The sequence below is a fragment of the Dreissena polymorpha genome, chromosome 1 (assembly GCF_020536995.1).
Source record: "Dreissena polymorpha isolate Duluth1 chromosome 1, UMN_Dpol_1.0, whole genome shotgun sequence".
Taxonomy (NCBI): domain Eukaryota; kingdom Metazoa; phylum Mollusca; class Bivalvia; order Myida; family Dreissenidae; genus Dreissena; species Dreissena polymorpha.
The window spans coordinates 204,476,789-204,493,073 of record NC_068355.1 but is presented as its reverse complement, the minus strand read 5'-3'; the positions used below and the strand labels follow the sequence as shown (position 1 = coordinate 204,493,073).

General features: G+C 36.0%; 1 long non-coding RNA gene across 2 annotated transcripts; it reads left to right on the top strand.

The window, feature by feature from the left end:
• Positions 1-9,882: 9,882 nt before the first annotated feature.
• On the top strand, positions 9,883-13,434 carry LOC127864715 (uncharacterized). Of its 2 annotated transcripts, none has more exons than XR_008042227.1 (3): positions 9,883-10,064; positions 10,921-12,733; positions 12,872-13,434. It is a non-coding gene; the product is annotated as an uncharacterized LOC127864715 (long non-coding RNA). The 2 variants fall into 2 exon arrangements; XR_008042226.1 differs by having other exon boundaries at positions 10,921-13,104; positions 13,143-13,434.
• The last annotated feature ends 2,851 nt before the right edge of the window (positions 13,435-16,285 follow it).

Here is a 16,285-nt window from a genome sequence, read left to right as displayed (position 1 = left end):
TACTGGTTCTTCCCAGGAAACGACCGATATATGTCCCTCTGCCTAGATGTCTAAGGGCGCTTGGCAGTTATATATAGATTGATAAAGTGTATAATTCAAAGTGGCATTCATTTCGCGACCTAGTCCTAGTAACTCGGTGTGAGTGAACGAAGGATTTGTGTTTACTTTCACCTTAAGTTCAACTGTGTGTTTTATTACCCATTTTGTGATCTATTAAAACACGTGCTTCGCGATTTGGACACTTACAGTGTGTTTTACACTAGTGCAATAATTGACGCTTTTGATGTGTTTATAGTGACTGTGTGATATTTGCATTGATTGAACACTTACCAGTGGATTGCAAATTTTGAGTGACACTTTAATACTAATATTAAAAAAAAACGTGCTTCGCGCATTTGGACACATTCAGTGTGTTACACACTAGTGCAATAATTGACACTTTTGACATGTTCATAGTGATATTTGCACTGAACATGGACCAGTGTATTGCAATTTTGACACTTATTGATTATTGAAAACTAGTGCTTTTTAACTGTTGTGTGACCTTTATTTTATTAAAGCGTGATTGATCTGTTTTGTTTATATTCTTTTTTGTAGTTAGATACACATAAGACAAGTTTAGTCGTCCTTATTAGTCTTGTTGCAATAGTATTGTTAGGTAGTAGTGGTTGTTAAGACTTGTTTTTTTATAATTAGTAGATTTATTACGCAGGCTCTTTTGAACAGGATGCAGTTGTGTCAGGAAGCATTTCCTTTTATTTTTTAGTTTTCAGGTGCCCAAGACAGGAGAAAAGTGAACCGTATTGCTGGGACTCCAATGCTCATCGGATTAAGGATATTCTTCCTGACGATATAGCTGTCAAATGCCTGCCAATCTCTGATGAGAATATGTAATGACAATGGTATAGAACAGTAATTACAGTTTCAGGTTTGTTTCTATTAATGGTATCACATGTACACATTTTTCTAAACGTTAAAACGAAATGATTAATGAAATAAACAAAAGGTTACCGTTTAAACGGTATCCATATGTCAGTTATAAAAGCGTCATTGACATCGCATTTCCAAATGAAAGTAATGATTATTTCCAGAAGTTATATTCAGATCATACCCATTTGGGCAATGACGTCATATTAAAACCAACTGTTCTTGCCGTTGTTGAGTCATTGGGTACACATTTCTACTTACATGCCGTAGTATTTTATAACAAAGACAAATAAATATTGATCCCCACATTTCTTCAATAAGACTACACCTGTGTAAATTTTTATTGTTTTCTACCTAACAAGATGTACATAAAAACGAGTATCTGTTTATTAAATTAAAAATGAATGCGGATGAATAAATGTCGGAAAAAATTTCCTCATGCACGTTGTGCTGACGCGCGCAAATGTTCAAGACAATTCGGGGAATGATCATGCAACAAATAGCTGGAAAATTTCCCGAGCACTTTGTGCCGACGTGTGTCAAATATTCAAGACGTCTAGGTCGTACATGGTGTTGTTTGTTATGTTTACGCTGTTGTGAATAAGGGCCATCTGGCACACATGATACAAATGTATACCAGTCTTTTTTTAACAGCTTTTAATAAGTTTTGCAACATTGTAACGTAATGAACTAAAATGGATTATGTTGATATCAACAGTCGTTTAAATGTTTACTGTTTTTGTAAACATTTTTGAGAAAACACGAAATGCCACCATTTAAACGTGATACTCATAGTTTCTATAAATGATGTAATTATTTCATTTCTTTATACTTAAACAGTTCAAATGTCAAGTCCTAAGCTTCGTATGATTACAGTATTTGTCATCAATATAAAGTTAAACTTATTATGCTGATGTGCAATGATTGGCATCATTGCGTTTTCTAACTAATTTGCATGGTTATATATTTTATTTAAGCGTGTGGAATATTTTACAGATTGTAGGGAATTGTAATTGCAAACTTTTCATTTTAATCTTGAGGCAAAGCATGAATTTTCCTTGTGTATTCATTCATGTATATTTGTGATTTATTTACACAGACATTCGCCAACTCTGTTTTCAAAGGTGCCAAATTTTCTTGTGATCGTTTTCGCCATGCATTGTTGAGAGACTTGCGGAAGATGGATGTTCAACAGCTGTATCTTCATCTAGGCTCAAATGACATTCTTACGAATGAAGCGGTGTTTTACCGGTACATATACAATTATAAAAAAAAGCTTTGATATTTAAATTTAATGTAGTTGTTTCCCATAACTATATAAATTTGCAAAACTAACATTTACATGGTTTATTCCTCAATGAGTCATGGAAACTTGCAATCATTTTAGAAGTGTTATCTAGTTTCTAATTATAAATAAAGCATTCACAATATTTTCTATTATCCATGTTAATTTGACATTTTATGCTCCCCAAAAAATTTGGGGGGAGCATATAGTCGCCGCTTCGTCAGTCCGTCTGTCCGTCCGTGAACAATTTTTGTCCGGGCTATTCTCAGCAACTAAAGGCCGGAATTCAATGAAACTTAATGGGAAGCTTCACTATTAAGAGGAAATGTGCAATTATCAGCGGGTTTGGTCGGATGATTTGTCACAGAGTTATGGCCCTTTTAAATTTTTATTAACTGTACATATAGTGCAATTCTTGTCAGGGCTATTTCTCAGCAATTAATGACCGGAATTCAATGAAACTTTATGGGAAGATTACTACCAAGAGGAGATGTGCATATTATCAGCGGGTTCTGGTCGGATGATTTTTCACAGAGTTATGGCCCTTTGAAATTTTCCATTTACTGTACATATAGTGCAATCTTGTCCGGCTATTTCTCAGCAACTAATGACTGGAATTCAATGAAACTTTATGGGAAGCATCACTACCAAGAGGAGATGTGCATATTATCAGCGGGTTCTGGTCGGATGATTTTTCACAGAGTTATGGCCCTTTGAAATTTTCATTGTACATATAGAGCAATTCTTGTCCGAGCAATTTCTCAGCAACTTATTACGGGAATTCAATGAAACTTTATGGGAAGCTTCACTACCAACAGGAGATGTGCATATTATCAGCCGGTTCTCGTCGGATGATTTTCCACAGAGTTATGGCCATTTGAAATTTTCCATTGTACATATAGTGCAATTCTTGTCCGAGCTATTCTCAGCAACTTATTACATGAATTCAATGAAATTTTATGGGAAGCTTCACTACCAACAGGAGATGTGCATATTATAAGCCGGTTATGGTCGGATGATTTTTCACAGAGTTATGGCCCTTTGAAATTTTCTATAAACTGTATATAGTGCAATTCTTGTCCGGGCTATTTCTCCCAACTACTGACTGGAATACAATGAAGCTTTATGGGAAGCTTAACTACCTTGAGGAGATGCGCATGTTATTAGTGGGTTCTGGTTAGATGATTTATTTACAGAGTTATGGCCCTTTGAAAATTTTAAGTTACTAAACCATCCATTGTATTATTTGTCCAAAGTTATGCCCCTCAAGACGTTTCCTTTTATCTGAATATATAGTGCAATATTGTGACAAAAAACCTTTGTGGAGCATCACCCGTCTCAAACGGTTTCTTGTTTCATTATTTGCTGTCTACAATTAATTTTACATGAAATAGCAAATGTTTTATTTATGCGCATAATATTAACAATATAATTATACATATTTGTTTATGTAACTATTTTGATAGGTAAGTCAGTCTGCAAAGAAAAAGAACACATTTGTATATATTTTACTCCACATTTTTTATGCCCCCTTTCGAAGAAAAGAGGGTATATAGTTTTCGCACTGTCTGTCTGTCTGTCACACTTTTCTTGTCCGCTCTCTAATTCAAATAGTTTTCATCTGATCTTTACCAAACTTGGTCAGAAGTTGTATCTAGGCAATATCTAGGTCAAGCTCGAATATGGGCCATGCCGGGTCAAAAACTAGACCATGGGGTCACTTAGTGCATTTTAAGGTTTAAGCATGGTGTCTGCTCTCTAATTGAAGTAGTTTTCATCTGATCTTTACCAAACTTGGTCAGAAGTTGTATCAAGACAACATCTAGGTCATGTTCGAATATGGGTCATGCCGGGTCAAAAACTAGGTCACAGGGTCACTTAGTGCATTTCAAGGATTAAGTATGGTGTCCGCTCTCTAGTTTGGGACTTATTTTGCATTTCTAAATTAACGTTTTTTTATGCCGCCGAAGGAGGGCATATAGTGATCGCACTGTCCTTCCGTCTGTTTATCTGATGTCTGTCTGTCCGTCCGTCACACTTTGTGTTTAGGTTTCGAAAAATGCTCATAACTTCTTTTGTCGCTTCAGATGTAACATTCATATTTGATATGCATGTGTACATGGACAAGGCCTTTCCATACGCACACAAATTTTTACCCCATGACCTTGACCTTAGGGTCCGTGTTTAGGGTTCAAAAAATGCATTCAGATTTCGAAAAATGCTCATAATTTCTATCAAAGCATTTATTGGGGGCATACGTCATCCTATGGAGACAGATCTTGTTTAACAATTTAATTGAAAATAATATGTTGTCAACATGAAGTGTATATATGCAAGATCACATTCCCAGTGACAACAACTCTTTAATTGTTGACTGTATTTTAGCTGGACTATTATATATGAAATATATATAGTGGAGCTATCCTACTCACCCCGGCGTTGGCGTTTCCGTGAGCGTGCAAATGTTAAAGTTTGCGTACTACTTCAAATATTTTCAATGTCCATTGACATATTGCTTTCATATTTTGCATACTTGTTACCAACATGATCCCAACCTATAAACAAGAGCAGACCACTGTATCAAGCATTTTGACAGAATTATTGCCCCTTTTATACTTAGAATATGCATATATTATTGATAAATCTATGTTAAATTGTGCGTACTACCCAAAATTTTCCTATGTCCTTTAACATATTGCTTTGTATATTGCATACTTGTTTACCAACATGACCTTTAACCTACAAACAAGAGGAGACCACTTAATCAAGCATTTTGATAGAATTACGGCCCCTTTTATACTCAGAATATGCATATCATTGATAAATCTATGTTAAAGTTTGTACTACCTCCCCTTTTCTATGTCCTTTGACTATGCTATCATATTTTCCCCTGACCCCACCTAACAGGACCCCCACCTATAAACTTTTTATGAATTTGAATCACTTTTATTAAATTATTCCCTTACTACCCCCATAATTCTATTTCTTTGACATATTGCAATTATATTTTGCAAACTTTACCAACTTACCCCAACCTAAACAAGATTAGGACCACTGAATTCAAGCATTTTGATAGAATTAGGCCCTTTTTACTTGGAATTGGAAATTTTGCTAAAATTCCCAAACTTCTCCGCCCCGAAGATTTTCCTAATCCTTGACAAACAACCCTTACCTGAATTTTTTTAATTTTTTTATTTTTTTTTTTACATTTGATGATTAATAAATCTCTTATTAAATACATTGTAATAATTTATTCCTCATTGTAGTAATTAAATTTGAATTGTTTAATGACAATGGGAATAATTTATTCTTACAATTATTGATAACACATAAATTAACATGCATGAGGAAGCATTCTAGAACGCCCGCGCGCTCGAAAGTGCCCTTTGACAAAATACTGCGCGTCCAAAGTGCCCTTTTGACAAAAAATCCCCCTGCCCTTTTTAAATCCTAGCTGCAGCACTGCAATACCCCACGCCCCAACCCAGAATCCCCCCCCCCCCCCCCCCCCCCCCCCCCCCCAATTTTTTGTTTTCCTTTTTTTATTTTTGAAAGATCGTCAGATCGTCTAATAAATGACCACACCCCATGTTATACCCCCCTCTCAACCCCCCTACCCCCTCCCCAATTTTTATTTTTTTTCCTTTTTTTATTTTTGAAAGATCATCTAATAAATTATTGAATATGAACAATTTCCCCATGATGGCTTACGTTATACTGTCAAGCACTCGAATAGTCGAGGGCGCTGTCCTCTGACAGCTCTTGTTATCTATTTTATTAATGAAAATGATTGTATTGAAATAATTTCAGAGATGTAGCTGACTGTGCGATTTGGTGCTCAGGTCAGTCCAGACCTGAGGTTGTCTTTGCAAAGTTTCTGAATAAAATACATTGAATTTAGTGGTTTGATAAAAATAGAAAATGCCCAGAGCCAGTAGCACTGACACTTGCAGTGTGATATAAGAAATGGCAAAAAATATTTTGAACATCTCCCATAACAGATATTCTCCCTGTTAGCTAACAAACGTTTTTTTTGACTGATAGTTCAGTCACATAAATGTGAGGGGACTGTCAGGAGGTGTTTTTTTTTAAATAATAATTGATTAAGTGATAGAGAAATATTGAAATTGTGGTTCATTGTTATTTGAACTAACTTTACGAAAGTATTGAAATTGTGTACATTGTTATTTGAAATAACTTGCTTACATTACGTGCATTTCAAGGATTAAGTATGGTGTCCGCTCTCTAGTTTGGGACTTATTTTGCATTTCTGGATTAACTTTTTTTTTATGCCGCCGAAGGAGGGCATATAGTGATCGCACTGTCCTTCTGTCTGTTTGTCTGATGTCTGTCTGTCCGTCACACTTTGTGTTTAGGTTTCGAAAAATGCTCATAACTTCTTTTGTCGCTTCAGATGTAACATTCATATTTGATATGCATGTGTATATGGACAAGGCCTTTCCATACCCACACAAATTTTTTACCCCATGACCTTGACCTTAGGGTCCGCGTTTAGGGTTTCGAAAAATGCTCATAATTTCTATCAACGCATTTATTGGGGGCATATGTCATCCTATGGAGACAGCTCTTGTTTAACAATTTAATTGAAAATAATATATAGTTTTCTTATCTAAGTTAATGTCAAAGTTCTTGTTTAGTAGGTATTTATTGGTTAAAATGATGAAAAATAAATGTTAAATATATTTTTATGTTTCACAAAGTTTATATTTAAAGGAGGTGCACAATCGGTGTCCAGAATGCAGGGTTGTTTGCTCCAACCAAGACGCTTTGCTGCGCCACTTCTGCAGTCGCCACATCAAGCAACCAGAGACTGGAAAAGAGAGTAAAATTAAGCTGATAGGCTCCACCAATGGTATGACTTTAAATCACTAACTTGTGTATGCTTGACAAGCATTTTATGTACAAATAGTAACAAAAAAAGGAGGTCAACACATGCACTTTCCCATATAATGCTTTCTGTATCTTTAGCAACTAATGACAACGATTTTGTGTTGACATACTCAATATGATAGTTATAGCCCTATATAACTGGTATGTTCATTTTAGTTAATCTTTCTATTTAATTAAACCTGTTTGTTTTAGCTAGATTGCTTGAAAACACAACCAGGATTATTTTTATTCCCCCGGATCGAAAGATCGGGGGTATATTGTTTTTGGCCTGTCTGTCATTGTATGTGTCCGTGTGTGTGTGTGTGTGTGTGTGTGTGTCCCAAAACTTTAACCTTCATCATAACTTTGCAATATTGAACATAGCAACTTGATTTTTGGCATGCATGTGTATCTCATGGAGCTGCACATTTTGAGTGGTGAAAGGTCAAAGTCAAGGTCATCCTTCAAGGTCAAAGGTCAAAAAAAATAATTCAAAAACTTTAACCAAAACTTTAACCTTCTTCATAACTTTTGCAATATTGAACGTAGCAACTTGATATTTGGCATGCATGTGTATCTCATGGAGCTGCACATTTTGAGTGGTGAAAGATCAAGGTCATCCTTCAAGGTCAAAGGTAAAAAAATAATCAAAGTGGCGCATTAGGGGTCATTGTGTTTCTGACAACCACATTTCTTGTTAGCATTGTCTTACCCCTGTTACATGCAATGTACATGTAGCTTATTAAATTGGAAACCCTGGTTTGCATGAGAATATTTTGCAAAACATAGTTGAAAAAACATACATGTATACAAATTTAGTCATTACTGTTAGTATAATGAGCACCTCTATTTCTGAATATTTTGATTGGATGGTTATGGGCCTTTATGCGTGTGTCACATTTATGTATGTGAAAGTGTGTAATTAGACAAAAGAATTTATATTTTTTTATTTTTTGGGTAACAATCACTTATTTTAGAGTTATTTATAAGTAAATCTTACAGATTGCATCTGCTAATCATGAACTCAACGAAGTCAGCTCAAGGAAGTGGAAGGCATGCTTGGAAAATAGAAGTTTCCATTATGAAGGCAAATTTTAGTATATTTCAAATTTGTAACCAAATGAAGTGACAAGATCTTGAATGAAAATTTGATAGAACATTTGTTATCTGTCAAGAGAAACAGTTTGAAGCGAATGAATTAAGTATTGCATATTGTCTATAAGTTAATTGTGTGACCTGAACCTTGTGAGGAATATTACTTATTTTTATACGCCGGTTTTGAAAAAACGGGACATATTATAGTTTCACCCTTGGCGGGCGGCGGCGTCCATAACAGTGTCCACTCTCTAATTCAAATAGTTTTCATTCGATCTTCACCAAACTTGGTCAGAAGTTGTATCTAGACAATATCTAGGTCAAGTTCGAATATGGGTCATACCAGGTCAAAAACTAGGTCACGGGGTCACTTAGTGCATTTGAAGGATTTAGCATTGGTGGCTCTCTAATTGGAGTAGTTTTCATCTGATCTTTACCAAATTTGGTCATAAGTTGTTTGTAAATGATATATAGGTCAAGCTCAAATATGGGTTATGCCGGGTCAAAAACTAGGTCGCGAGGTCACTTAGAGCATTTCATGCTTTTCGCATGGTGTCTGCTCTCTAATTGAAGTAGTTTTCATCCAATCTTCACAAACTTTGGTCAGAAGTTTTATCTAGACAATTTCTAAGTCAAGTTCAATTATGGGTTATGCCGGGTCAAAAACATGGTCAGGGGTTCACTTAGTACATTTCAAGGATTAAGCATGGTGTCCGCTCTCAAATTGAAGTAGTTATCATCCGATCTTCACCAAATTTGGTCAGAAATTGTGTCAAATGTTATCTAGGTCAAGTTCAAATATGGGTCACGCCAGGTCAAAAACTAGGTCACGAGGTTACTTAGTGCATTTCAAGCATTTAGCACGGTGTCCACTCTCTTATTGAAGTAGTTTTCATCTGATCTTCAACAAATGTGGTCAGAAGTTGTATCTAGACAATATCTAGTTCAAGTTCAAATATGGGTCATGCTGGGTCAAAAACTAGTTCACAGGGTGCATCTCAAGGATTTAGCATGGTGTAAGCTCTTTAATTGAAAGAGTTTTCATCCGATCTTCACCAAATTTGGGCAGAAGTTGTGTCTTAATGATATCTAAGTCAAGTTCAGATATAGGTCATGCCGGGTCGAAAACTAGGTCACTTAGTGCATTTCCAGCGTTTAGCATGGTGTCCAAAACCTTCAAACGGGTGTATCTTGTGACAGTTTAGCACTCTTGTTTATTACATTAAAGCCACACACCTTGAAATGAAATACATGTTAATCAGTACATATAGATGCAATTTGAAAGTGTGCAAAATTGTCATTAAATCTATAGCCTAGTTAGCAAGTAATTTATTTTTTTATATTTTAAAACTGAATGTATGATTTGTATACGTACATGTTCAATTTGAGAAACACAATTATTTTTAAGTTTTAAAGCACAATAAAGACGGATTTCTACCTTGCAACCACCAGATATATTCTAATTGGCAAAGATAAAATATGTTTCTTATTTATATCCAAATTTACTATGCCAGATATTTCATTTCAAGGTGTGTGGCTTTAAGGAATGTTTTTTAAATGGGTATATTACCAAGATCTGCACAGCCAGGATGATATTAACCTTCAGAAGTTAAAGCTTTCTAAGAATTTTAAGGCTTGCCTTTTATACTTGAAATGATAAATCATTAACATGTTTTGTTCTTTAGGAACATACAAACATTTCCCACCCACCATGTGGATCAAGATGTTTGGGCTGATGATTCTGGGTCGTATGTGTGGACAAGGTGGTCTTCATTACATCATGATGCAGCTGTGTATTCAACAACATGTTAACCTGTCCCAGCGGATGTTGATGCTCTTAAATGATGTTGAGAAAAATCCAGGACCGGTACTTTATGACAAAATATACATCGTTTATTGAATAACTATATATATTTATTTTAACATTAAAGTGATTTTTTTCTTGCATTTTTGTGCCTTTTGTTACTGAGAACTATTTTATCATATGTTGGTGATTGAAACCCAGGACCTGTAAGTGCTTCTTAATATTTGCAACAAATGACAAATCATGTTAAGTTTTTGAAACATCTGTTTTTTGTTCAGTTAAAGGACATATTGAACTCACTAATTGCTAAGTTAACTTAGATGCATCAAGTTTTTATTGATGATTTCTACTTTCAGTTGAATCATTATCCTTGCCAAAGCCAGAGAGATATAGTGTTGGCGTTTTCCATCGGTCAGTCTGTCAGTCCATCCATCTGTTTGTTACAAACATTTTAGGACTTCATATCATGAATTTAATAAGATTTCAACATGGAAAAATAAGTGTATGCCATATTCATACAATAGAGCAAATTTACTTTTTTTCTTTCTTTTTAGATTAGTTATTAACAGAAGAACAGAACAGTAACATACTTTTATTACATTAACAGAGGCTCTGATTAGATGTGTATCTGCGTAAAGTACTCATGGAAAATATCAATATATAGATAAATAAAACAAAAATAGAGTTAAACAAATCATGGTGAAATCCACAATACACACCAAGAGCTATTAGTAGGCTTATCTCCATTGACTTATTTCACAGTAAATCTATTTTTTTTGCCTTTTCATTAACATTTTCAATCAAAAATAACATTTGTGAAAAACTTAGTCAATGATTATAACTAAAGTTAAAAATGTTGACACTGTATGTTAATTGACTTTGGCTTCCAATCTCCAGTTTACAAAGTTGCTTGTTATAGGAGTATTCGTGCAAATGGATATCCTGCAAGGAAGACTTCCACTCCATAGGACAGCAAGATGCACATATCATCTCTCATGTGGTTCAAGAGAAATGCTGTAGATGGGGAGACTGTACCAAAGTCCTGAGCTTTAATCGTCTTGAAATCCATGAACTTAAACATCTCTATGATGTGAGTTTAGCACTGTGTATGAACTGGTGTTGCTTCATTTTCTGCATATCTTTATCTCAGTCTTCTCTAGTGTTGATGGTCAAATACATATTGTCTGCCAGTTTTTTCCCCCAATACTGCCGTTCATCGTTTGCTTGCATCAAGAGTTTTAAAAGAAATTAAAACTTATTTGTTTAGTTAGAATCTTATGAAAGACTTAAATGGCCATGTTTAATACAATTGTATAACAACATATACGAGCTAAAAAATAGTTGGAATAATTAATGTATATATGAACATAACAAATTTACTTAAAATCATAGGTCTTGTTTTTGTCTGCCATTATAAGAACCAGAACATATTTCGGACATTCGAGGATTGACTTGCTGTGTTAGAGGATCATCAGGTGAAGGAAGAAACCAGGCTTTTTTCGACTCAATGTTGATGAAACCTGATCGACATACTCATCTTGGTTGAGTAAGCCTGGGTTAAGTGTGTCCAAAAAGTAGGTAACCTGGTGAAATCTTAGGAAAACATTGTAACCAGATCCAGGTTTATTTGACTGACAGACCGATGGACAGTGGGTCAACCGTAAATCCCTTCATGTGAAAACGGTAGGGACAAAATAAATATCACATTGCTCTTCTGCGTTCATTTGTAAACCAAGTTTTATCACAAAATTAAAATGGTCAATGTATTATTTTGTGTATTTAAAAATTATGTGAATATTAAGTTTCATGAAATCTTACTGAGTTTTCTCAATTTTAGCTACTATTCGGACATGGACTGACGGACAAATGGGCAACAATGTCGCAATTTGTATACCAAGTTTTATAAGAATTGTTTCATAAAAGTAACCAATGTGTCTGTTCTATGTCAAGGTAACTACTAGGATGAAATACACAAAAAGATTTTGGTTCACAATAGGGTAGGCTCCGCGTGCCGTGAACCGGGCAACAGCTTTTGTCATTTAATATTTGTGTTATAATGGCATAAGCTGGCAGATACCCTTTAACTTTAACGATGTTTCCGATAATTTCTCGGAAAATACAATCTAGCAATTTTTAGTTAATTTAGATTACTAAAAATTAATATTATATTTATGCCCCCCTTGGAAGAAGAGGGGTATATTGTTTTGCACATGTCAGTTGGTTGGTCCGTCCGTCCACCAGATGGTTTCCTGATGATAACTCAAGAACGCTTTGGCCTAGGATCATGAAACTTCATAGGTTTATTGATCTCGAAATAGTAAAATGGTTTCCGGATGATAACTCAAGAACGCTTACGCCTAGGATCATGAAACTTCATAGGTACATTGATGATGACTCGCAGATGACCTCTATTGATTTTCAGGTCACTAAGTCAAAGGTCAAGGTCACAGTGACTCGAAATAGAAAAATGGTTTCCGGATGATAACTCATAAATGCTTACGCCTAGGATCATAAAATAAAAAAATCATAGGTATATTGATCATGACTGGCGAATGGTCCCTATTGATTTTCAGGTCACTTGGTCAAAGGTCAAGGTCACAGTGAATCAAAATACTAAAATGGTTTCTGGAAGATAACTCAACAATGCTTACGCCTAAGATCATGAACTTCATAGGAACATTGATCATAACTGGCAGATGACCTCTATTGATTTTCAGGTCACTAGGTCAAAGGTCAAAGTCACAGTGACTCAAAATAGTAAAATGGTTTCCGGATGATAACTCAAGAATGCTTAGGCCTAGCATCATGAAACTTCATGGGTACATTAATCATTACTGGCAGATGACCCCTATTGATTCTCAGGTCACTAGGTCAAAGGTCACAGTGACTCAAAACAGTAAAATGATTTATGGATGATAACTCAAGAATGCTTACGCCTAGGATCATGAAACTTTATAGGAACATTGATCAAGACTGGGAGATGACTCCTATTGATTTTCCGGTCACTAGGTCAAAGGTCAATGTCACAGTTACTCGAAACAGTAAAATGGTTTCATGATGATAACTCAAGAATGCTTACGCCTAGGACCATGAAACTTCATAGGTACATTGATAATGACTGGCAGATGACCCCCTTTATAGGTACATTGATAATGACTGGCAGAAGACCCCTATTGATTTTCAGGTCACTAGGTCAAAGATTAAGGTCATAGTGACTCAAAACAGTTTAATGGTTTCCTGTTGATAGCTCAAGAATACTTAGGTCTATGATCATGAAACTTCTCAAGTACATTGATCATGACTGGCATATGACCCCTATTGATTTTCAGGTCACTAGGTCAAAAGTCAAGTTCACAGTGACAAAAACGTATTCACAATGGCTGCCACTACAACTGACAGCCCATATGGGGGGGCATGCATGTTTTACAAACAGCCCTTGTTCTGTGTTAAAATTATGTACACGTCTGCGTTAAATAAATATGTTCACATTTGAAATAAAGCTAAAAATGTGTATTGTTGTTATTAGTAATTTGAACCGAATTGCTCTGTGGGAAGTAAAAGTACTATCAACCAGACCTAAATATGTGGGTAATTAAAGAGCACGAGAAAAGATGAAAATTAAGTTAGCTCAACCATTTTAAGCAATATTACTGGGTCACACTTTTAACGATGCAAAATCTGAAGGGTCCCTAGACTATGATGATTACTTACACGAGGAGTGTCCTATTCATTGCTGCCGCATGATCCTATCAGTAACGAATTAACGCTTGTATCGTTAAAGCAAGTCGTATATTCACGTGTATAAATATTTAAATAGAAAATAAAGGTTTAATTGTCGCATATCCACCGCATGATGTGTTTCTTATAAAGTGCACGTATATTCAAACCGAACAATTTTGTCCTTGGATAAAAATATACTACATGTGATCATATGTGGCCTCACAAGGCTTATTATGAATTTATTATATCGCCATCGCAATGAGATGTAAATAGTTCATACATGCACAGTGTTCTTTCAACACAACCAAATCACACTTATAGTCGCGTCTTGCGAAAATAGGTCTTAATGCGTATGCGGCCAGCGTAAGTCAAACACGGTCTGCGCTATTTCGCAGTGATTGTTGTTAGGTCAAAAACGTGCATGAAGAAGTCCGGATTTCCGCAGTGATTTGGCCAATGCTGTGGGTGATTTCTCTGAAATCAATAATTAAAATATTCTGATTCATTCATTCGGGTCTACAGGCGTGAAATCTCCATCATTTAATTGTTTGTTGATAAAGGGTATTAAATGTGAAAAGCTTGGTAAGACAGCTTCGCCGAACAACCGAACTAGCATTCATTAATTTGATCAAAATATGCACACAGCAGAATGATTGTGTTTCTTACATGGCTTTTAGAAGAACAGACCATGCAGGCGAGCAGTGAACAATATGATTAGGTTTAGTTGCCCTAACCCTATATACCCTTGGTATGACTTGTGAGTGTTGAACTAATGTGCTACAGCATCACTTAAATACGAACATACGATAGTCAGGTATCCCCGCATAATGACATATAGAATATTACTGGGTAGATACCGCTTGGCAAACTTGAGCCTGGGATAGTCGGTTATACCCGCTTTGTGAAATTAGGAATATAACAGGTTTGATATAGCATTTACAGTACGTACTTAGGGGTTATAGGAAATACCCGCTATGTGACTATCCTGTATATAACTAAATGACGTCAAAAATACAACTGATGTGATACGGCATTACTTATACGAGCATAGGGTAGTAAGGTATAACTCGCCTCCTACAAAAATGACCTGATTCGATTTGCTTTGAGAAGCCATGTGCCCATTGTGTATTTTCCATACACCCTGAGAAATTTCCATACACCCCGAGACATCGGTTGAGATATAATAGATACACTGTTAGTACCTGATTGTGTATAGGATATATACCCTCAGTTCCCTTCTCGAGCTTCGCTCTCATACACAATCAGTTACAAACAGTGTAACTAATACGGTATTACTTATAACAGCATGGGGTAGTAGTATATACCGCTATATAACTCGCTAGTATAGTACAGGCTTGATTCGGCATTACTTATATACGAGCATTGGGTAGTAGGATATATCCGGTATATAGCTCGCTAGTATAGTACTGGCTTGATACGGCATTACTTATATACGAGCATGGGGTAGTAGGATATACCCGCTATATAACTCGCTAGTATAGTACTGGCTTGGTACGGCATTACTTATATACGAGCATGGGGTAGTAGGATATATCCGGTGCATGACTCGCTAGTATAGTACTGGCTTGATACGGCATTACTTATATACGAGCATGGGTAGTAGGATATACCCGGTATATAACTCGCTAGTATAGTATTGGCTTGAAACGGCATTACTTATATACGAGCATGGGGTAGTAGGATATACCCGGTACATAACTCGCTAGTATAGTACTGGCTTGATACGGCATTACTAATATACGAGCATGGGGTAGTAGGATATACCCGGTATATGACTCGTTAGTATAGTACCGGCTTGATACGGCATTACTTATATACCAGCATTGGGTAGTAGGATATATCCGGTATATAGCTTGCTAGTATAGTACCGGCTGGATACGGCATTACTTATATACGAGCATGGGGTAGTAGTATATACCCGCTATGACTCTCTAGTATAGTACCGGTTTGATACGGCATTACTTATATACCAGCAAGGGGTAGTAGGATATACCCGCTATATAACTCGCTTATATAGTACTGGCTTGATACGGCATTACTTATATATGAGAATGGGGTAGTAGGATATACCCGCTATATAACTCGCTAGTATAGTACCGGTTTGATACGGCATTACTTATATACCAGCATGGGGTTGTAGAATATACCCGGTATACAACTCGCTAGTATGGTACTGGCTTGATACGGCATTACTTATATAAAGGCATGGGGAAGTAGGATATACCCGGTATATGACTCGCTAGAATAGTCCTGGGTTGGTACAGCATTACTTACATACGAGCAGGGGGTAGTAGTATATACCCGCTATGGCTCGCTAGTATAGTACTGGCTTGATACGGCATTACTTATATACGAGCATGGGGTAGTAGGGTATACCCGGTATATGACTCGCTAGTATAGTACTGGCTTGAAACGGCATTACTTATACCGGGTAAACGAGCATGGGGTAGTAGGATATATCCGGTATATGACTCGCTAGTATAGTACTGGCTTGATACGGCATTACTTATATACGAGTATGGGGTAGTAGGATATACCCGTTA